This window comes from Peromyscus maniculatus, chromosome 4 (assembly GCF_049852395.1).
Source record: "Peromyscus maniculatus bairdii isolate BWxNUB_F1_BW_parent chromosome 4, HU_Pman_BW_mat_3.1, whole genome shotgun sequence".
In the NCBI taxonomy this organism is placed as follows: domain Eukaryota; kingdom Metazoa; phylum Chordata; class Mammalia; order Rodentia; family Cricetidae; genus Peromyscus; species Peromyscus maniculatus.
This window is the reverse complement of record NC_134855.1, coordinates 77,253,183-77,277,028: the sequence shown is the minus strand read 5'-3', so window position 1 is coordinate 77,277,028 and position 23,846 is coordinate 77,253,183.

Genomic DNA, 23,846 nt, shown 5'->3' with positions numbered 1-23,846 from the left:
TTACAGTGTAGAAAAATGTCAGATAGTTAAGTAATCAAACTAAATAAAATTTACTAGTGGAACATATATGAATTCAAAAATTGTCTAACGAAGGGGATGGTTTGTTGGAGAAGAAGGGGGAATCAAGAAGGCTGTTTCATATGTCTTACTCATTTTATAATTGAGCAATATATATATTTAGGGATCAGCACATAAAAAACCTTTTTCTAGTATTAAGAATCTGACAGTGAACAAAACAGATTAAGATTTCTGCCCTCAAAGAATTTAAACTCCAATGGGGAAGACAGAATATAAATAAAACATGAAGCGATGTACAAGAAAAAGATGTAGTTAGCACTATGGGAAGAAAAGTATAATGAAAAGCAAGGAAGGTCAGAAACACAGGCAGGGTTTTGGAGCAGTGAGTAGTTAAAATGCGATTTAAGTAAAGAGATCAGAGAGGGCCCCAGTGAGAAAGATAAATGTGAACTAAGATTTGAAGATGGTGAGAAAAAGACCAGTGCAGATACCTGGAGTAACATTACTCAGGTTCAGAGAAAAGCCAGTTCAAGTAAGTATCTGCCAGTTAGAGCACTTTGTGTGGTTGAGCAAAGCAAAGAAGGGGCGGGGCAAAGTAACAAGTTAGTAGCAGATGAGTGTAGACTTTTAATATCGTAGTTAGCGTCTGAGGTCATCGCATCAACTTCTGTTTTCTCACACTGAAACCATGAGTCATAGCAAAGTTTTTAGCAAAGAAAAAGCCTTCCCTGACTTCTGCTGTAATGGGATTTTCTGGGCTACTGGGGAGAATACACTCTAGGGACAGGAGGAAAAGAAGGGTGTCAAGTTAGGAGTCTCTGACAGTAATTCAGGCAAGAAGTAATGATGGCAAGGGCAATGAGAGTTTCAGGTGAAAAAGTAAGAGGCAGATTATTCAGCTATTTTAATACCAGAGCCGAGAGACTTCTGACTAAGTCAATGAAAATAAATTGACACTTTAAGATGACTCAAAGGACTTTAAGCCATAGGTTACCCAGAAAAAAGCATTGTAGAGAAAATTTGGGGAAAAAAATGGAAAAGACCAAATGTTAAATTCTTAAACATCCTAAAACAAATAGGGTGGAGAGCAGATGAAAATAAGAAAAGGAGACTAAGAATGAGAAAACAGTGAATGAAGAACAATCTAGAAGAGTCTAAAACAGTATTGTAGAAGCTTGTATAAAATGGACATCAACAGAGAGGAAGTTATGATGTCGTGTACTGCCCATCAAGGTGAAGGCCACTTGGGGACTTTGACATGAGCAATTTGGTTGCTGTGATGGTTGGGATGAAGATTTTAATAAAATAGGATTGTGATGAAAGGAGAAAACAATTGGAAGAGCAATTTTGAGATTTCTTTCAAGTTGGCTTCCTGAAACGATTGCTCACAAACTGTAGGGACCTGAGAGATAGAGAGAAACTTAAAGCAGAAGCAATGTGATCATGCTTTTATGCCTGTGGTTACTACCTAGCTGGGAATATGTGTTGATGAAGGATAGCAGAATTGCTGGAGGCGTGTACATGAGTGAGAAGAGTACCACTTAAGGACAAGTAGAAACTTAGGGTTTTATGGGAATAGGAAGGGCCCAGTGAGATGGCTTCATGGATAAAGGTTCATGCCACTAAACCTAGACCTAAGTTCAGTCCCCAATCTCCAGTGGTGGAAGAAGAGGACAAACTCATGCAAGTTGCCTTCTGACCACCATGTGTGCACTGTAGCACATACACACCCATACACATAGACACAATCAGTCCATCCATCAGTCAACTATACACTAAGTTAATATAATAAAAATTTCTTAAAAGACAATTAAAGGTCATTTACAGATATAGGAGGGCAGATGGACTGACTAAGAGCATCCAAAAGTAAGGATATGGTGGGTATATGCTAGCAGGTAATGCTCCAGTTGTTTCTTTTTATTTTTTAAATAAAAACATTTGCAATTTTTGTAATTAATGGGTAGGACATTTGAAGACAAAGTAAGATGCTTCTAATCTTGAGCACTGAGTGCCTCCAAGTCTTCAGATTTTTCTGTATTTTTCCTCTTCCTTTTTTTTTTAAAATATTTTATTGATTCTTTGTGGATTTCACATCATGCATCCTGACCCCATTCATTTCCCAGCCCCCTTGCTTCTGCCCTCTGTCCTCGTCCTTGCAGCCTCTCCCTTAAAGCAAAAACAAACTTTAAAAGTAAATCCAAAATCCAAAAACAAAACAAATCTCAGTGTGGAAGCTATAGTGTGGCCCAGTGAGTCACATAGTATTCCCTTTAGTCCATACATCGTTACTGGCAAGTGTTCATTGCAATGAGTCATTGGTCTGGTTCCAGGCCTCTGGCTTCTGCTCCACCCTTGATACTGGTCCCTCACTGGGATTCCTCTTGGATATCCTGTTGTTGCCTTGTGTCATGAAGATCCTATAGCTTTGGATTTGTAGATTCATTCCCTTCACATGCTTCCGCAGTTCATACACAAGGTGGCTGCTGTGGCAGGCTAACTCATAGCTCTGGTTCTAGGTCTGGGTGGTAGCTGGGTTGTCAGCCCTCCAGCTTTCCCTCATCATCACCACCCAGGGGAGCTCTCCAGCAGTCCGCTAGCTAGCTCACCCAATGCAGCACCAAGCAAGGAGATGGGCCAGTTCTCCTGCCCTCATGCCTTGGTGTCTGGTCACCCACATTCACACCACCAGGGACAGCTCTACTGTTGTGCCCAGGTGAGGTGCAGGACATGCTCTCCTAATTGTTGCCCTTAGTGAGGGACAAGGCCAGCTCTTCCATTCTCATGGCCCTGAGTCTGTCTCTCCCGCCTACCTCAGATGGCAATAAGTAGGGACATCTTTCTCCCACCCATGCCACCACATGGCAGATGTTTCGGGGGGTGGGGTGGGGGGCAGAGTCATCCTGCCTGCTCTCACACTCTTCAGGCTTGCTTACCTGTGCCGCTGCCAACAGGGTAAGCTTCCATGCTGCCCTGGTGAGGTAAAGGGCCTGCTCTTCCTAGTGCTGCTGCCTGTGAGGACTGGTGCCAGCTCTCCCACTCTCATGACCCCAGGGCCAACTCTTCCCCCCACCACAGGGGTAAGGGGGTGAGGTAGAGGGAGATCGTCTCTCCTTTACCCACTCCACTATATGGCAGATGAGGGGTGTGGCCAGATCTCCCATGCACCTTCATGAGGCTAGATGACCTGTACCTCTGTCAACAAGATCAGTTCTACTTTGCTCCTTGGGTAAGGTACAGGGCCTGTTCTCCTGGTGCTGCAGCTAGTGAGAGGCAGGGACAGCTCTCCCACTCTTGTGATCCCAGGGCCAACTTTTCCAGCATACAGTAGGTGAAAAGTTGTGAAGGGTGAGGATGGAGGGGGTTATCGCTCATGCCACTGTGGGACAGACAGTGTGGCTATCACTCCCACTCTCCAGTATTCAGGGCCATCTCACTTACACTCCTGCCAACAGGGACAGGTCTACTGTGTAGCCCTGGGGAGATGCAGGACCTACTCTCCTGAGTGCTGCAGCCAGTGAGGGGCAGGACAAACTCTGTGCAGCTCTGTTCTTACTGCTTTTGGTGGTAACAGGAGCCATGGACATCAACACAGACAGAGGTGTGGCAGGGTCACAGACCCAGACATTACCATGGTCCTGAGTGGTAAGCAGACCATGCCTCGCCTCTTCGGGTCTGCCTCTCTGTTCAGATATGACTCATACTGCCTCTCTGTCTGTCTGTCTCCAATTTCCCCACTGGGTACTCACTCACCATAATGGTGCCTGACTGCCTGGCACCAGAGGCAATCAATTGATTTCTCTTGGTTGATTCCTGCCCACCCCAAGCCTGAGGTGGAGCTATGGCTGTCTTCCTCTAGTTGTCTCTTTTCACAAATGGAAAGCAAGGTCATCAGTTGAGAATGAGGTTAGAGTTGCTGAGGATTTTAGGAGAGACTGAAATGTATTAGGGAAGTGAAGGGGATATTGGATATAGAAGATGTCATCTGGAGTTTGGAAGAGACTTGTGTGTGTGTGTGTGTGTGTGTGTGTGTGTGTGTGTGTGTGTGTGTGTGTGTGTGTGATGGAGTATTTTCTTCAGTACCCAGGTGTGTTTTGTGGCATCAGCCTGTGAGGTAGCATGAACTGACAGCTGAGATTGTTTTTCTCCTTCCTTATTCAGCTTAAATCCTACGAGCACTTTGCAACTCTTTACCTTACTCCTTTGAGTTCATAATGAGTTCTCGACAAAGCCAAGGTGAGTAAACCCTTACCCCTACCTGCTTCCTAAGGTCATAAAATAATTCGGAGCAATTTTAATGGATTATCATGGATTCCTGTTATATTAGTTTCCAAGAATCCCAGAAGTTATTTTAATATGATAGTATTAATGAAACTGAATGAATACAGAAATAGAAATCCATATGGACCCTTTTGTACTTCAGGGACTTTCAGTATGAATCATCTTGACTTTTCCTGGTCTGCATGCTCCTTTGGTCAGTATAAAAGTGTCCTCCCTCAAGCAGACACTGCCTCCCCATCATTAAGGAATTATAGTCTATAAACATGGAAAAATGAAAGTTATTTCTGTTTTAGTGGTTCAGGTTATGCTTCTGTTCAACATACCAAGAATACCACACAAGTAGATTAAATTGATTGCCCATCCTTTTCTTTGCCAGGGAAATTATCAAGTAGCCAGCACTATGAGAATTGAGTCACACTATTTTGATTACTTCTTTGGCTTTGCTGTCTAATATGGCACCTACATTCTTTGGAGGTGGCACTAGCTCCTGGTCCCTGCCATACTTGCATCTAATAACTGCACTGAATTTATGGGTACTGATTTGACAGGAGCAGTTTCAATTATATCTCCTTTGGGGGAAGGTTGAGAAAGAAGATGAAAGATTGATTAACTGCTTTAGTGTCCTGCAGAGGAAGGTAGTCCTGCAGAGTGAAAGCTTAGGAAGATCCAACTGTTGCTATGAATTTATCTTGTAACACCTGCTCACCTATCATGGTAGTATGCGACTCGAGGTGCTCATTATGCATTGGAGGTGTCTGCCTCATCAAGTTACAGCATCTGGTGCATGCAATAGCTCTCCTTTAACAAACGGAAGTGTTATATGTGAGATACACCTCAAGCAGAACTCTAAAAGTATAAATAAGTTATATGAGAAGTAGGTCAGATGCCATGGTTCTTATTCTTGTTATATCATTTTGCTTTCCAGCTCACACTTTCACTGTCAGAGGGAATTTTCTATTGTGAATTGGACAATGAAGATGAAATTTAGGCCTGGTTTATGTGTGGGACCATACAATATCGACAGTGTATGAAAGAGATAGCTATAGGTCCATAGTTCCATTTTGTGACATCTTTAAAATGCAGTGGTTAAGAAATCTCAGGAGGCCTAAACTGAAGCATTGCACTTGGATGCTTCATTCTGCAGCCAGATGTAATGTCTATGTCTATTCATTAACTCTGTCAGTGATTTGGCTGAATGGTCAGGGACTTACAAGAAACATGTCTGGGAAATTGATGACAAAGAAAATTAGGCAAAGGCATAAAGCTATTTGAATATGTGTGTTTATGTGAATGTCCAGCAATGAGTGACCTCAGGGGATTGTAAAGTCATGAGTCAAGAAGCTCTTTTATATGGATACCAACTTCTTTTCTCAGGCCCTTCTTTCACTGTCTAACAGGACTGCACAATAAGTGGCTTTGATGTCACATGTGTAAGTTTTGTACAAGTTCACAATATGGGGCTTCACTCACAACAGTGACTGCAGATGCTTCTGGTCCCAGTTTTCTACATCAGCGTATTAATCCCAAGTCGTTAGGAGCACCTCATTCCCAGGGAATGTCAGGTAACTCAATAGGACAAGTATATTGATGCCTGATGTCATGCAAATGTGGCACTTCATTTTTCTTCTCATAGGCCCTTGGATACAGGTGATGTTCCTGCATACTTCTGCTAAAATATATATGGAGATTTCCTTGTGTACATTCACAATAGAATAGATCTCTTCTCCTAAGCCTGTGATATGTATTAAATAAGACATTTTATGAGTTGAGAATTAGCAGAGATTTATAGAACGGTAATGTCCTGAATAAGAAATGAGTCTCAACTGGCCATCATTGTAGCTAGGCAATGCTTCCAGTGGCAGGTCCGGGCTGCATTCAGTTGAGTTGTTGGCTGAGGGGGTCCCATGGAAATATTCAAACAATCTAGGATGATGCTAAGACAAAATGTTGCTCCCAGAAAAGTGACAGTAGATCCCCTTTTCCAAGGACAATATACACACAATTCATTGAACTTGAAGAAGTAGAATGGGTGCCTACCTGGATCCCTATACTCTAATATCTTTGGGATGGGAAGATACTCTGCAGGCTATCAAAAAAGAAACATAAACACCAACCTAGCCACAAAACTTTCAAGCTACAATCTGTCCTGCCTGAAAAATGTGCTGGGACAATGGTGGCACAGAATGTATAGGAGTAGTCAACCAATGTCTGATTTGAAATAAGACCCACTCCAGAAGAAAGCACCCATATCTGACACTGCTTGATAACTCAAAGAAGTAGAGTAAAACGAAATCAAACATGACTGGTCAACAAAACAAAACACTCCAAAAAAAAAAGCACAAAAAGGAGGAGGAGGAGAAGGAGGGAGGAGGATGAGGAAAGAAAGAAATGGAAAAAACTCAACAAATAAACAAAAATAAAAGCAAAAACAGAACAAAAACAAACCACCACCAAAAAAACTTTTCCCTAAATGTTGCCTGTGGCCATAACCTGAAAATCAGAATGAATGGATTAGTTTATCCCAGGTAGTTTTAGAATAGCCACTGGCTTCTGTGTTGTTTATTGCATAGACAACTTCCTTAAATGTCTCTAATTTAGAGAACAGGTCATAAGAAGGCATTTATTCCCCTACACATGACCTGCATTTTTCTCCATTAACACTGCATTTGGATAGATTAGAATCCTTTGGAGTAACAGGGAAAACTAAAGTGGGGGGGGGGGATGAAATATTCATAAGGAACTTTAAAAAGGATTTGTGATTTGTGTGATCTTTTAGATCAGGTAACTCCACTTGGAAGATCCAAAGAAAGGACCAAATTATTTTTACATGTGAGTAGCTCAGCGTAAGTATAAATTGAAGCAGATTTTGTGGAATATAGGGAATACATGGAGGCTCTATTGAATGCAAGGAGTGGTCTTTGGAGTTTGGGTTTCATCCTGTAAGGAAGAGGAGGTGTTGAGAGCTTATGAACTAAGAACTGACTAGTTCAAACAGAAATTTAGGGCATATTCTCTGAGGAAAGGATGAGGAAGAAACTGCTTTCAAAGTACAGAGACTAAGTCCTGTGCTGTTATATTTGCTTATTTGTGACAGAGTGAGTGATGTTATAATGCTGAATATACAAGGTGGAATTAAAGATACAGAACTTTGAAGTAGGTTACTCAACACATTCTATGTGGGCGGTGTTTGTTTTTATATGATGTATTTGGGTTGGGAAGGTTTTTTTTTTTCTTTTCTTTTCTTTTCTTTCTTTCTTTCTTTTTTTTTGTATGATGGCTATGCATTTTGTATAAGGTCCAGAGAATTAAAGCAAAATAGAAAGTAAATAAGACATTATGATTTTCATTGTGTTTTGGAAAGAAGACAATCTTTCCAATAAGGGAACAGAGGGAGGAATGATATGTCTTTTCCACAATTCACAGAGTGGGGCACTGTTATAAGCACATTTTTGTTATTTATTTTGGACATAAATCTGATGGCAGCTTTTATTCTTCTTATTTTATAACTGGAAGTTGGAAATCTGAGACAGAAAACTAAAGTATGTGCTGTTGAGGGAAATGAAAGTATTTGAGTGGACAGTGCTTAAATTTCTAAGGTTGTGACAAGGAAAAGGAACAGGAAGAAAATATATCTAATTTACAGAGATTGAGGTATGAGCTCAGGGGCAGAGTGCTTGCCAACCAAGTGCAAGTCCTTGGATTCAGTCACCAGCACTGTAAAAAAATCACAAAAATAAGATTAAAACAAGCAAACAAACAAATGAAAAACAAGGGAATGTATTTACACTGACCATTCTGATGATTTGCATAGATTTCTGAAGTTCATAAGCTGACTTGCTGACATAAGGTCCTAGGTAGGAAAATCAAGCCATTGAAATCATCTCATTTTAAGCGTGGTGTTCAAGGCAAGATAAAAGCTGTGATACGATGATAGCCTCACTACAATTGATGGTCTTAATTTAAAATTATTGATCTTCTGTAACAAAACCTTGGGGCAGAAGCAAGATTAAAATGAATCATTTTGAACATTAAAATCAATGAACAAAAACATGTGAGGACTTGCATAATAACTCATAGAAATCACTTTATTTGCTGATTGCACAACATACAGGTTAAAAAAAGATACCTGTTAGGTATGAACTGATTATTTATACATTCCAAGCAGAGTTCTTTAAAGTATCTCATAAACATATTGGTGAGTAACGCTCAGGCAAAAACCCTAAATTAATGACTTTCTTATGAATATGTGATTTGGAATTGTAAATAGATTCCAGGCTTCCCCTAGTGTGTTCTGGAAACCTTGTATAGTAAGTGTATCATGTACCTCTTAAATGGGGCTATGATTGAGAAAGTAAGGAAGTTAATGGTTTTAACAAACTTACACAGCTTCTCTCAAAACTATGTTCATGCCAGTGGAACCTGGCAACATTAAATTGATAAAAAGTGAGTGTATTGCTTCTGAAGTGGATTTCTCCATGTGACCCCCCACATTTAAAATCAGTTCTCTTTATAATTCACTTCATAAAATGAATATAAGTATCTATAATATACTATGTTTAATGCATTAGTATGCTAATATATTACCTAATGGTGTATGGAAGTCTATTTTCTCCTAATGGGTAAGTCTTTCTTCCACTATGCCATTGTTTAATATGTAATTGGCATTTTCTGATTATAAATTACAGAATGTCATTAAAGTATAGTAAATTATCTTATCACTCTGTCTAGATATGTTTACTATATTGTGTTATCACATATTTTGTTGATGTTATACTATACCTATATTTTTAATTCATTTTGTTTACTTAATATTATAATTACCCTATTAAAATAGGTCTTGAAGATACAGATTAATATAGACTTATTTGTGCTTCTGGAGAATACAAGACTACCATGAGGAGAAATAGAGCATATTATCAGGAGAACTAAGTTTATTTTCAGTTTCTGTTACATATGAACAGAAAGAATAATAAAGGAAAGTACTAGATATAAAGTTTTGTGTGTTTCTCTCAACATTATGTTTAAAATATTTTTACACATACTTAAATTTGCCTTTAAAGTAATGGCTTTCAACCTTCCTAATGCTATGACCCTTTAATACAGTTCCTTGTGTTGTGGTGACTCCCAACCATAAAATTACTTTCTTTGCTACTTCATAACCATATTTTTGCTACTGTTATGAATAGTAGTATAAATACATGATTTGCAGGATATCTGATATGTGAACCCTGTAAGAAGGTCATTTGACTTTGTAATGGGTCAAAACACACAGATTGAGAACCACTGATTTAGAATATGTGATTTCATCATTAATTAGCATAGAATCATTAGTCATTTAAGTATATGTGGGTCACTGTACTTTCTTCCTCTTATGCATTACTTAAAGAAATTGCACCAGATAATTGAGAAGATCACTGTTGACTTCTAAATACTGCGACTATGTGGTTCCTGTGTCTGAATTATACGGTAATAGAGTTATTAGGTTTCTATGAATACTTTCCATAGTGCTGTGGCTACACCAATAATAATTAGAAAAAAAAGTCATTATTATCTGCCTTCTGGCATTTTCTACTCTATATTTAAACAAACAACAAAAAATTAACATTAACCACAAAAGTCAGTTTTTGCATTCAGCTTAAAAATATGAATTCTTATGTAATTAAAAATGTTTCCTGCTGTAAAGGATGTCTATTTTTGCTTACACAATTGGATGATTATCTGACTATCTATGTAAATTGTAGTGCGTCTGAAGTGATTTGGACCTTGCAATTTTCAAATATCAGACGTTCCTAGGCTCTTGACAAGCCACTGGACTGGCACATGGAAAAAACCCAGTCTTTGTTCGCAATCTTCCTCCTGTGCTAAGTGGTCCTCTAAAAAAGACTTCCATTTTAACATTGACTTTACTTTCATTTGACATTTAAAAGGCCATGCCACCCAGAAATATAATTACAACATTTCTCCCTTTCTTGTCTTCCTCTAAACTCTCCCATACTCCCCTCTCCACTGTTCTTCAAATTCATGGGCCCCTTTTCACTAATTGTTATTCCACACTACATGCATAAGTATGTACATATATGTTCTTAAATATAACCTGTTTAGTCAATATAATGTTATGTATATGTCTTTCTTCAGGACTAAATGTTTGGTGCTGGAGAACTAATTAGGGTGTGTGTGCTTTTTTTCCCCCCTGGGGAAGACCACTTGTGCTCCCAGCTATTTTGCCTGTAGTTATTTATGTAGGGCTGAGGCCTACTGGGCTTTTCCTCATTCCCTTTGGCATGTCTGTTAGTATTATCTTTGTCCAGTTCCCATTTGGATAGTCATGTTAGTTAGACTTCATGGGTGTAGCTTCTGATATCACTAGTAGACACAATCTTATATCAAGTTCCCTGAACCTCTGGCTCTTATATCTTTCTTCCCTCTATTCTACAATGTTCTATGAGCCTTAGGTACAGGAGTGTTGTTATAGAGAGTGGAATAGCAATGTAAAAATGATCTGATCAGGGAAATGGGAGAGGGGGGACTCTTTAGGGAGTGGGAGGGGATAAAGATTGGAGGTACTGAAAGGAAGATAAAGGGGAGTAGAGGGACAGGAGTGATCTCATGGAGAAATGGGGAAAGAAGGCTCTTTAGAGAGGGTGGAAGAAGGTGAATGTGGAAGAAAGAGGGAATTGGATAAGTAATAATAAGGATGTCTGAAAAAGATATCAAGAAAACATACTATTAACTATATACCTTTATAATCCAATAATATACAAAAGTCCACATATAAATATAGATATATAGTTTTAATAAACTTTTCTTATCTTGGATGACAGTATTCCCTTCAAGAGTCAAAGGCCACTTAACAAAAACTCTAATAGCATACATTAGAAGCCCTCTTTCTTTTGTTAGCCAAGGTTGTCCAAGAGACTCCCAAAATATATAGTCTATTGCTGTTGTCTTTGGTTGCCCACACCTAGAGATGAAAGTAGGTCTCTATTGCTCTTCAGAAAGAGGCCCCTGAGACTCCTGAGATGGAACTGACCTGGATGACTCCTCCCTGAGGACTAGCTCTTATGATATCAGAAGGTGCCATTCAAGCTTCCAAAGGAGGGAAGCAACCAATATTCCTAGGAAACTATGAGGCATTAATGACCAGGATAACATGATGACTCTAAGGGTGTTGTAGTGGCACACATATTTTGGTGGTAACTAACAAATCTCTAATTTTACTTTCAATCTGCTCAACAAGAGGGAAACCAGGCCTTGTCCTGAAAAAAAAAAAAAAAACAAAAAAACAACTAGCTAACTACTGAATGCTAGTGACAACATGAATCTTGGAGGAGAATCTGCAACCACTGATTTATTAACCAACATAATTTATAACAATAGTCTGTAGATCTTTGTCCTTATACCCACTGGTAAGTGTAGTCTTTATCCTTCATCCAAGAAATGTCTCTTTGGAACAGACAGCAATTGCTACAGAAAACTACAAGCAATCAGAACACAGAGTTGCAGAGTCCAGTCCTAGAAGTATATTTTGAGGGAGGAACCAGTTGCTAGTTTAAACCATCATTGTTTTTAAATGACTGAACAAAACAAGTTTTTTTGGCATGATATTTTGTCACGTGCATCAGTAATAGTCTCATTTTCCATGTTATTAATCAGAATCATTGCCCTTCAGAAATTGTCATTAATTTTTATTTTAGGGGACATTTCAAGTATCTACCATGTATATGTATGCACAATATATGTTGTTAGATGTTGGGCCTTTGGAATATTGGTGTGTCTTTTCTTTAGTACCCCATAACACTCCCTTTCTTATTCAGCCCTCACTTTAAAAAAAGATGCTCAGTTTGAATCAAAGAGCATGTGGGATTATCCTGATTTAAGTACAAGTCTTATGAGTTGAAGTTTTTAAAAATATTTTTATGTGTATGGATATTTTTGTCTATGCCTGATTGTAAGAGTAAGGATTCAGATCCCCCTGGAAATGGAGTTACAGTAGCCATGACTTGCCATGTGAATGCTGGGAATGGAACCTATGCCCTCTGAAAGAGCAGCCAGTACTCGCAACTCCTGAGCCTTCACTCAAACCCCTGAGTTGGATTTTTAAACAGACTTGAGTCCTTTTGAGTTTATTCAACAGTTTTTTTTTTTTGAAAACAAAGATTCCAGATTAGGAGAGAGATGGTGAGCTGAGAAAGGCAGCCACTCTGCTGTCAAACAAGTCCCTCCAGATGAATATTTCCGGCTGCTTGGGACATGTTTGTGTTAGTTAATATTTTCCCGCTGCTGCTTTTCAGAGTGTAGGTTAGACAGTGAGCAAAAGAGAAGGCTTATAAAGGACTGGCCTGAAAACATTCTGCTTCCCCTAAGAATAAATCACCACTTTATATATCATACGCTTCAGCACCTAAAGTGATTACTAAACTGACAGCCTGAAATAAGCATTTCATTTTTCACATATAAAACTAGTTGCAAGTAAGAGTATGCAACTATCTTCATAAGAAAACACAAATTATTTTAAAAGATGGTTCAGAAAGAAAGAAAATTACATGGCAATGTATACAGAAAAAGTTTTGTTTCAAGAAAGTCTGTCTAGAACAAACTGTTCTATTTTGGGCTGTCTGAGAAGATGGCTCAATTCAAAAAGTGCTTGCCTTCCAAACTTGAGGACCTGAGTTCAATCCATAGTACCCACATAAAAAGCTAGGTTGGTGGTAAGTGGTTTTAATCTTAGCTCTGGGGAGACAGAGATAGACAGACATTCACCTGTTAGCCAGGCCAGCCTAACAGAAGAACTTCAGGTATCAAGAGAAACTGAGTAAAAAAAAAAAAAAAAAAATCAAATGACTGGCTTTTGAGGAACACTGCCAAAGGTTGACAATTAGGCTCAACACACACACACACACACACACACACACACACACACACACACACACACGAGAGAGAGAGAGAGAGAGAGAGAGAGAGAGAGAGAGAGAGAGAGAGAGAAGTTGGGGAAATGCCATTTTCTCTCATCAACTGATAGTCACTTATAAAAGTTGATAAAACTGATCTCCAATAAATGGGAGTATAAACTGTCACAGTTATTTGTTTTCACATTTGAAAATGCATACCCATTGTCTTTAAAATTTCACATTATTTATCTTTACAATTTAGCTTGTAGGGACTTAACTTTTAAAAACCAAAGAGAGATGTATAAATAAGTACATTTACATCTATAGCAGGAAAGTATTAGTAACAACTGAGAGCTCGAGCTTTAGGGAAATATTTGCACTACAGCGCATCCTTCCATCTTGTGTAGTTTTATACACTCATTAAATAATCATGGTTTCAAAGAACATTTAAATATATCTAGAAATGTTTGTAATAAAATATTGAATGAGAGTTGTAAAACTTTATATTTAATACTTTCTGAATTTTTGTTTTTTATCACTTCTTCAATTTATATGCCTCTTGAAGCCTAGATCAAGGTAGATAAGGGGCCTCAGGGTAGAAGAACAAATAAATAAAAGTCATCAAATGTATAAATAAACTCCATGATTCTTCACAATAGACAACAGTTCATATGTTTCCCGAGGTTAAGAATTCAGGACTATTGGTATCAAAGCCCAGTGTAAAATTAGAAGACAAACTCAGGGTTTTAAATAAATCTTAATGGGTACACATATCCTCTGGTCTGCCAGCACCTGGTCCAGACACATAAGAGGTTCTTGGACCTTCTCTATTCACAATACACTTCTAACACCCTCCCAGCACCTAGGCCAGAAAGATGAAATGTTGCTGAGTCCTTCCTACACTTTCTCTTTTTCTTTTTCTTTTTTTCTTTTTTTTTTTTTTTCCTTTGGTGTTTTTGAGACAGGGTTTCTCTGTGTAGCTTTGCGCCTTTCCTGGGTCTCACTTGGTAGACCAGGCTGGCCTCGAACTCACAGAGATCCGCCTGGATCTGCCTCCTGAGTGCTGGGATTAAAGGCGTGCGCCACCACCGCCCGGCCTTCCTACACTTTCTCATTCAGAACATTAATTGACTCCAGGAAGTGCAGGGCCCCATCTGGTGAAGCCAAGAAACCCAACCCCCTCCTTTGGCCTCAGTGTAGGCAGACTTTTCTGCCCCATAAGCCAATTCCCAAATAACCACACAGAGACTTATTATTAATTATAAATGCTTGGCAGATAGCTCAGGCTTGTTACTAACTAGCTCTTACATTTTAAATTAACCCATATTTCTTATCTATACTTTGCCATGTGGTGGTACCATTTTTCAACATGGCAAAGTTCATCTTGATTCTCTCTTTGTCTCCCCATGACTCCTGAGACTCCTCCCTTCTTCTTCACATTCTCTTTTTGTCTTCAAGTCTCGCCTAATCTCTATCTGTCCAGCAATTGGCCAGTCAGTTCTTCACTAACCAATGAGAGTAATGCATATTTTCAGTGTACAAAGATTGTTCCACAGTGCCTCAGTATACACCTTGGTAGCTGCACATAATTCCCAGGAAAGGATGTAGTCATCCATACCTGCTGTACACATAAGACATTGATCTCTGTGTGTGTTTCTGCTCATGAAGTTAGAAGCTGTGAGTCTCAAGCCTGATGCCCATTCCTATATCTTACAAACCTTGACTCTAGATCAGGAGATGTGCTAAATGGGTGCTCTTGATATAACACACACCAACTTTACTGTATATGGTTTGTGAGGTCAGAGGATATGCTTTCCCCTTAAACAGATCTGATATCATCTTCAGCTATCATATCCATGAGTCCACATAGAGTCTGTTGACAACTAGAATTTAAATAATACTTACATGGGCCAAGACAGGTAAAGCAGCGGTAATACCAATCAATGGAACCATTACTCCTTCCTTCAGGCTTACAAGAAAGACAACAAAGTAACATGGAAAGCCAATGCAACATGTCTCCTCCAAAAATCACCACTCCATAGTGATTACCACTAGGGAGACTGACTTAGATGAAATTTAAGACAAAGAATTCAAAGGAATAATTTTAAATGTGTAACAATATCTCAAGGAGGACAAAATCACAGAGGATATAAATAATTCCCTGGACAAATTCCAAGAAAATACAATCAGCTGAATGAATTAAAGATATCAACTCAGAATATGGAAATGGAATTCAAGGAAGTGTTAGAATTACCAAAGAAAAAACTGAAATTATACTGGAAATGAAAATTTCAACGAGCCAGATAAATCCTTATTGGGAAGCCTTGAGAAAAGAGTGAGTTTCAGAACTTGAAGACAAGGTAGAGAAAAATCTTAGCTAGAGAAATAAGCCAATAGCAGAGAAATGATACAAATGGCCAAGAAAGAAATCAATGTAACTTTGTTTGTGGATGGTATGATATGATATACTACTGCTTCAAGGACTTTATTTGCTCCTCATAACTCACTCATCTCATCTTCCGAACTATTTCACCTTCTATTAGCACATCTGTTTTATATGTAAAAATCATTTTTTAATTCATTTGCAAGGAATAAACTTAAAATAAAAATAAATACCATTTGCTATGGTATTATAAAGACTAAAATACCTGGCAGTAAACTTATCCAAAGCAATGCAAAATATAAGTTCTGGAAACTATAAAATATTATTGAAAGAAGTTTATCAAGATAACAGTAATTTGGGCTATGGAAACAGGTAAGTAGAAAACTGCCTGTCAGTAAGTACAAGGTCCTGGGTTCAATTTCTTATACAAAAAAAGTCATAATAATTGGAAAGCACTCATGTCTTTTTTTTTTTAGTAAATTTAATTAGTTTCCTAGGGATCCCTACTAAAGTACTTTGTACTAGACCTGTATGGTTAAGTATTTTGCTTAAAAGCACATTTCCACACACGTCTCTAATTAACTTAGCTATATAAGCTTGTATGCACTGCCAGTCTGTCAAATATCTTTCAGTATGTAATTTTGCTGTTTTGAATTTTCAAAATGATTGCTCTAAGGTAATCTGACAGAAAATACAATCAGAAAACTACAAGAATAGTCATATATTTTATGCTCTGGTTAGGTAATGAACACATAAATAAAAATCCCTTCTTATTATATTAGAACAGTAGAGTCCCTGGGAAATTCTCCACCATTGTTCAAATTGTCTGATGGGATTTGCTTGAAAGACGACTGGCTTGGTCTTCTTCTAGATATTTCAGGTTCTGAAGTGAATGTATATTTGATTATACTATAGAGGGCCATGAATACACTGTATTAATGTTTCTTCAGCATATAGGTTTGGTTTGACTTATTTATTTATTGTGAATAATGAGCTGAAGATATTTGAATCATGCCATTTTATGAGAAGGTGATTTCACAAATTGGGTTTAGAAGCAAAGAGTATTTTGGTGCCTGTGTGGAGTGGCTATGGTGGCAGTCACTATTCTAAATAGGACAGTGTGTTCTAGAGCTACCATTTGCTGTGTTTTCTTTTGCCTTTCCTGCTTTTATGTTCTTGGAAACATAAATTATGAAGGTAAAACAGTAAAATGTCTATCTGTTTTGGACCAGGAGCCTTCTTTTAAGAAGAAGGAAACTGTTCCAGGAGACAATGTGAATGCCATCTATTTTTCAGGGCACAGAATATTCTTCTTCTTTTGTCTTTATCCTATATTATTTGAAAATTTAAAAATTAATGGCTACTAAGCCATACAAAAACAGGGGTGTCTAAATTTGGACCTTGGACTCTGCAAGTTGGCTGACCTCTGTTATAAAAAAAAAAATCCTTCAAAAATGATCAAGTTGGCTGACCTCTGTTATAAAAAAAAAATCCTTCAAAAATGATCAAGTAAAAGAAAAAGTGGGAGAGAATTAGTACTGAATAAATGAGTGAATGAATTAAATGTAATTAATACTATATGACCTTGATAATAAATGCATCATTATTTAAAAATTAAAATTTAATTGTCAGACCTAGTTAAGTTTTGCGTAATTAATGACTTAATTCCAAAACTGTTAAGGTTACAGATAGTTTTCAAGAAGAGTTCATTTTGCATTATAAAAGCAATGCATAGTTACTGCAGAAAACTTGAGAGCTCTGAAGGGATAGACTAACACACCAGTCTTCCTCACCTTCTGTCCTTCTGTCAATACCTGCTATCACCTTCCCATAGAACCACTGACTGAACAAACATCTTTGTGCAGTCAAGAAGTTCCAAGGACATGGTTTCAGCAGTATGGTGTTTCTTTCTTTATTCGGCTAGCTCTCAAACTGCATGCCACACCTGCTTGTGTGTAAATTCTACCTTACAGGTCAGCAGTTCCAGTAAGGTTTTTCTCTGGAGCATGACCCATGGCATGTCTAACTGTTCCTGCCCAAGCATAAGTTTTTCCTTGCTGCTGAGAAAATGGGAGCAGTCAATGTTTCCAGCAGTTACAAAATATCTGTTATCTCCAAATTTCAGCATGGGATGTTTCCCTAAATCGTTCACTGGAAAGTGACACCCAGCATGGGCTCTGCTATGCTTGAGAGTCCTTTGCTCCAATGGCAATGATATCTGCTCTACTGGAGATCCATCTGTGCAAAGCATCCTCCTATGCATTCTTCATCCTGTCTGCCTTTGCTCTCTCTCAGTCCAGGCAAAGCACAACTGAATACATAGGTTAATAATGTTGATTCCTGGGTGCTTGGCCCCTTCCACTTACCAGCTCCCTCTTATACCTCTAGGCTGAATGTGCCTCACAGGATTAATTTTGATGTAATTCCTTTGCTTCAGGACAGAACTTTCCATCAGGCAATGTTCTCTGGAGGCAGGCTTCCTCTTGAGAACACAGACATTTCATCTGTAGGAACTGCACCCTGCTCAGAGCCTTTTGGAAACCTCCAGTGACTATTTTCTTGGCAATTTAGTTTCATTCCCCCCTCCATTTCTTCTCTCCCTTGTTCAGAAAGCTATCTTTTTGTGGGTGAGCAAAGGAGTGATTGTAGGCATTGCTTTTACTATTAATATTTCTTCCAAATCATTTGTGTCTGCCTCCAGAGCTATCTTTTTCCCTAAGGGCTTAGACGTCTGGAAACCAACTGTGGGACGGCAGCGATTTTCTCTGCTTTCCACTGAGTCACATCTCTCCCCAAGGCATTTCACACTATAGAGAACTGGCTTTAATTGGGACAGTGAAGGAGTCTGGGTAACAAAGCAAACTATCTTGAGAAGATTTTGGTTTCTACCTTAAAAAAAATACTATCTGCCTACACTGGTTAAAGATAGATTTTCCTTTTCTAATTTACTTTTTTTTTTAAATCAAACTCTTAACCCATTAAAACTAAATGAACAGCTTTGAACCCCTGTGTCACACATTCTGGAAATTGTGACCTTAGATTATTAGGCTATCCAAAACATTCCTGTTTGTCATTTCATTTTAGGAGAGTTTCAGTCAAGAGAATTCTAAAAGGTATTGATCTGTTTCCTTGATGCCTTCCAAGATACCTATGGAAGGTAAAAGTTCATCATCAACAGTTGAGGTGCAGTACAGATAGAAGGTTTATGAATCTTCATGGCTAAGGAAGGGCTATGATAACATAGCTATTGTTTTCACACACATGGATTGGCCATTGTCACGAGTCAGGGACTGAACTAGATTGCTACCCATCCATAGTAGACATGTTTATCACAGTAATTTGAGAATAGTGACTACCATTCTCGAAAGGTGTTTATTTTTCTGTGAGGATTTCTTGATGCTCTTGCTTTCTACCATGGGCTGTGTGCACTTTGGGACATCACCTTCTGATAGAACATCCTACAGCGAAGGCAGGGCTGTCTTTATGATGATCAGTAGGGTGGCTGCACATGAGCACTCGGCACTTAAAATGTAGACAGTATGATTAAGAAGAAAACGTTTGATTTGGGGGGAGGTGCTGAAAGAGATAACTCAGAAGTTAGGAGGACTTGCTGATTCTGTAGAGGTTCTGGATCCAGTACCAACACACACAATAGGCACCACACAGTTGTCTGTAACTCCAGGAACAGGGCAATCAACACCTTCTTCCAGCCTCCACTAGTACCCTATGCATATTATGCTCATACATACACTTGGACCCACCCATCTACATGCACAATTTAAAAAATAAAACAGTTTAAAAAGGTTTTTTATTGTTAATTTCATAAATGAAAATAATGTGTTTTTAACAAAAGTCTCTCCACTTCAATTCTTCCCCAACACCAGTTTTCCCTCACAACTTCAGTATTCTGTTTTTTGAACCCACCAAATCTACTTAGTGCTGACTGTACATAAATGAATATAGGTCCATCTCCTAGACTGTAGTAACTAGAGCCTAGAAACCACTCAGAGCCCACATCTATGAAGAAAACTGGCCTTCCTTCCCTCAAAGCCAATGATTATAATAGGGCTTCAGCTTGGGGTGGAGCTTCCTCAGCTGTCCTACCTGTACTAAGATGTTGGCTGACTTTATCTTGTGTTGGTTTTGTTCATGAAGTCCAAGGTACTATGAGTGTGCAATATGTGCATTGGCACTGTCCTGATAGGTGTATATTATTTTTACTGGTGTCCACTCCTGCTGGTTATTACAAACCTTCTGAACTCTCCTCCATGAGGATCCCTCAGCCTCTTGAGGAAGGGGTGTGACATGGTTCTCCCATTTAAGGATAAATGATCCATAGTCTCTGATTTTCTGCATGTTGACCAGTTGTGGGTTTCTGTATTCATCATTATCTACTGCAAAAATAGATTTCTCTGACTGAGGCTACTCTGTGGGCATAAAGATCAGAACTTATGGGACATTGTATTACTATTTCCATTTAGCAGAATAATAGTATTAGGTCTTCCCCAAGGGCTTATGACCTAGTCATTCATGTCTGTCCATTTAACAATGCCAGGCATGGGTTCCATCTTTTAATTTCAACAAAATAGTGATTTGTTACTCTAAAAACTTTCATGTCACTATTGGACCAGCGGGCATATCTTGCCAGTCCAGTTATTATTTCTCAAAGGGTTCACAGCTGGTAAGACTGTTGATTACTTTTCTCTCCTAATAGGATACATAGGACCTTCCAACACAATGAAAGATAACCAGTAGGGATGAAGTTTCTAGGTCAGTACCAACTTGATTTACCCATGTTCTATGACTTAAGTACTGAGTGTCTTCAGCTATATAGGGTCTTACCATCAAGTTCTGAAAGGTAACCAAAAGCAATGGCAACAGCTTATGATGTTTCAGGAGGTTGAGAGGATCCTATAAACCAGGAGTTCTGCAACCTGTGGGTTCACAACTCCTTTGGGGGTTGAATGTCCCTTTCGTAAGGGTCACCTAAGACTATCAGAAAATATAGATATTTACATTATGATTCATAACAGTAGTAAATTTACAGTTATTAAGTAGCGAGTAAAATAATTTTATGGCTGAGGATCACCACAACATGAGGAACTGTATTAAAGGGTCACAGCATTAGGAAAGTTGATAATCATGGCCATAGCCCAACAACGTAAAAAGAGTTAACCCAAACATGGGAATGGGCTCTTCAGTTGATAACCCATGGTGTCAAGGACAAGCATTGTCCTTCTGTTCTCTTGTTACAGGGTAATTCCATTTAATCTTTTTTATGTACACAAAAAATTCAGGAAGCTTCTGCGGTATTGTTTCCATGTGGCACTTTCAAAAATATTTAGTATTTGCTATCCTTCCTGATACTGTCCCCACTTCCGTACTCACCCTGCTTAACCTTTGCTTTTTCCCATTCCGCCATTCATACCTCCTGTGTCCTGCCCCCCTTGCATTGATTGGTTTGAATTTTTATTGGCTTCATTTTAAACAGCCCTGTGTGGCAAGTGCTTTCCATACTGGAGAGTGCAGCTTTAAAATCTTTTGAGACATCAAAGGTAACCCATGTAGCTCATCTTCTATCAAGTGTTTAGTGTTTGTAGAACTCTTTGGTTTTGTGAGGCAGAAAGTCAGTCTGGATTATTTCATGTAAAAAGGGGCCTAGTGGAATAGTGGGCCAAATAGTGGGCTAGCGGAATTTTTCAAAGAAGTCTTCCTCAGGCTTGTGAAGTGGGGAACACTCAGGGTAAGAAGGAAAGCTGAGTGCTCCTGTCAGCTGTTATTCTAGGTTGCAGTCATCTACTGTGTCTGCGTGCCAAGCTATACAATCCATGCTCGGAATTCATGCTACTTTCTGCATGTCCTGATTTTATTATGCCTGTTCAAAATCAAAGGAGATAGTGTTTGATTGGCTAAGTGATTTACTGATGGATGTCTCCATCCATGAATCCATGCCTCAATCTATGCTACTGTCTGGATGGCCCGATTTCATTATACCTATTCAAAGTCACAGGAGAGCATTTGATTGGCTAAGAGCTGTAACATGCCCTTTCTGTTAGTAACTTTTCTTGTTGCTGTGACAAAATACCTGACCAAAGCCACTTAGGGAAGGAGGGGTTTCTTTTGTCTCATAGACAATACTGTGTATCATGGCAGCAGAAGCATGAGGCACCTTGTGTCCAGTCAGGAGTCAGGAAGCAGAGACATGGATATGTATGCTTAACTCCCTTTCTTTGCATTCATGTAGGACCTGAGCCTATGGAATGGTGCCACACACCTTGAATGTGGATATTCCCACATCAGTTAACATCACCTAGAGACTCCTTCACAGATATGCTCTGAGGTTGTTTCCACAGTGATTCTAAGTCCCATTACATTGACAATAAAGAAGAACAGGCACATCATCCAGAAGGTATAAGGAACTGATCATAAGCTTTCTTCCCTTTACCAACAAAACATAGTGCCTGTGTCCAGCACCTGCCTCCCTCCCACCTACCCTGCATACAGTGGGGTAGAAGCAATCCCTCATGTGTGTTATCACAGTGTTTCTTACAGAGGTGTGATTAGGTAGATGAAAACACTCCAAGTACTTCTCCATGCAGCAAACACTTCTAGACCTTGTAGGTTAACAAGATATCTTTATCAAGATGAATACAAAGTATTTAAGTGATGAAGTCCTTCTATCTCCTGCCTTTGATAATTTTGGAAAATTACTGAAGTGTGATAAATTAAAAATGATCACTGATTACTAATCTAATGTTGTTGACCTCATTTCAGAGATGAGGAAATTTTAGCCCCTATGATTAGAGTTCTCCAAAAAAGTAATGAATGAGTTCTGGAAAAATCACACCTTACTATCCTATTAATAAAAGGATGTGACAAACATTCAGAAATTTCCTTTACTCAACTCAGGGATAATGTAAGATCTGTATTACATGCTGGGTCATATTTATTACTTCACTTGTTTCAAATGTGTCTGATATGCACTGCGCTTTGCTTTGAGTATACATTGTCAGTGAGTGAAATATACCCCCCCCACGTTGAGGCAAGGGAGAAAAAAGCACCTATTATTTATTTAACCCATAGCACAGAAATTCATATATTCAATTTATATCTCATGTTAACATTTCAGGGCTGGGGATTTTGATATTAAAGAGCAAAGTCTATGATTGGTGCCAGGTTTTAAAATGCAAAAGAATGCAGCTGAAAGCCAAAGGTCTCATTGTTTGTTATTGTTTCTAGGGAGCTTGTTGTGTCTACAAAGGCATTTTTAAAGTACTTGCGTGAATTATTTCTCTGGTATCATTTCTAAAGTTGAGGAAATTGGACAAGTTAAGAAGCCTTTCTCTGGAAACAAATCCAGGTTTCAGGGGTTCTTTAAACATCTTCCAGGAGGTCTCCCTCTTTCCCCTCCTGGACCTGACCTCCAGTTGGAGAACTGAGCAAAGTATGACAAATAACATCTGGAATGCAGGGGTTTTTTTTTTTTTGTTGTTGTTGTTGTTGTTAGTAAACATGATTGAATCACCATTAAGGAGACTTGCAGTCACATCATCTAGCAGTCTGATCTCCCTAAATTCTGGATTGCATGGTAGCACATGGGAGCTGCATACAATAATCTTATTGCCACACTCTTTGGTAAAAGCCTACTGTTTTGGAAGGACACTGATAGGAAAGGGGAAAGACCAGGGGAAGGGAAAGACCAGGGGAGAGGAAAACTAGTTGGGAGTATGACTGAAGTATTTTATACACATATATGGAAAGTGACAATGAAGTATTTTTTACTATTAATGATAAATTGCCTGTTAGATAAACATACTTTCTTACTGTAAGGCAGTTAGGACACTTGGTTTACCACATGCAGACTGAGCTTTGTCTTTCATGCTTAAGACAAATGAAGTGAAAATTCAGTGCATTCAAATATTTCATAGTATTTTATGAATTGTTTTAGACCTTTATAGATACAAAAATAACATAACCACAAGGTAACAGAGTTAAGTGTGCAAATGAATTTTTTGCTAACGTGTTCTTCTGTTTTAAAAAATTTATTTAATTTCATTTTGTGTGTATGGATGTTTTTGCCTGCTTGATTATCTATGTACCATGCATGTACAGTGCCCATGGAAGGATGAAGATTGTTGGATGCTCTGTAACTGGAGTTATGGATGTTGTGGGCCATGGTGTAGGTGCTGAGTACCAAACGTGGATCCTCTGCAAGAATAAAAAGTGCCCTTAACTGCTGAGTCTCTTTCCAGTGTTAATATGTTCTTATTAGATATGTG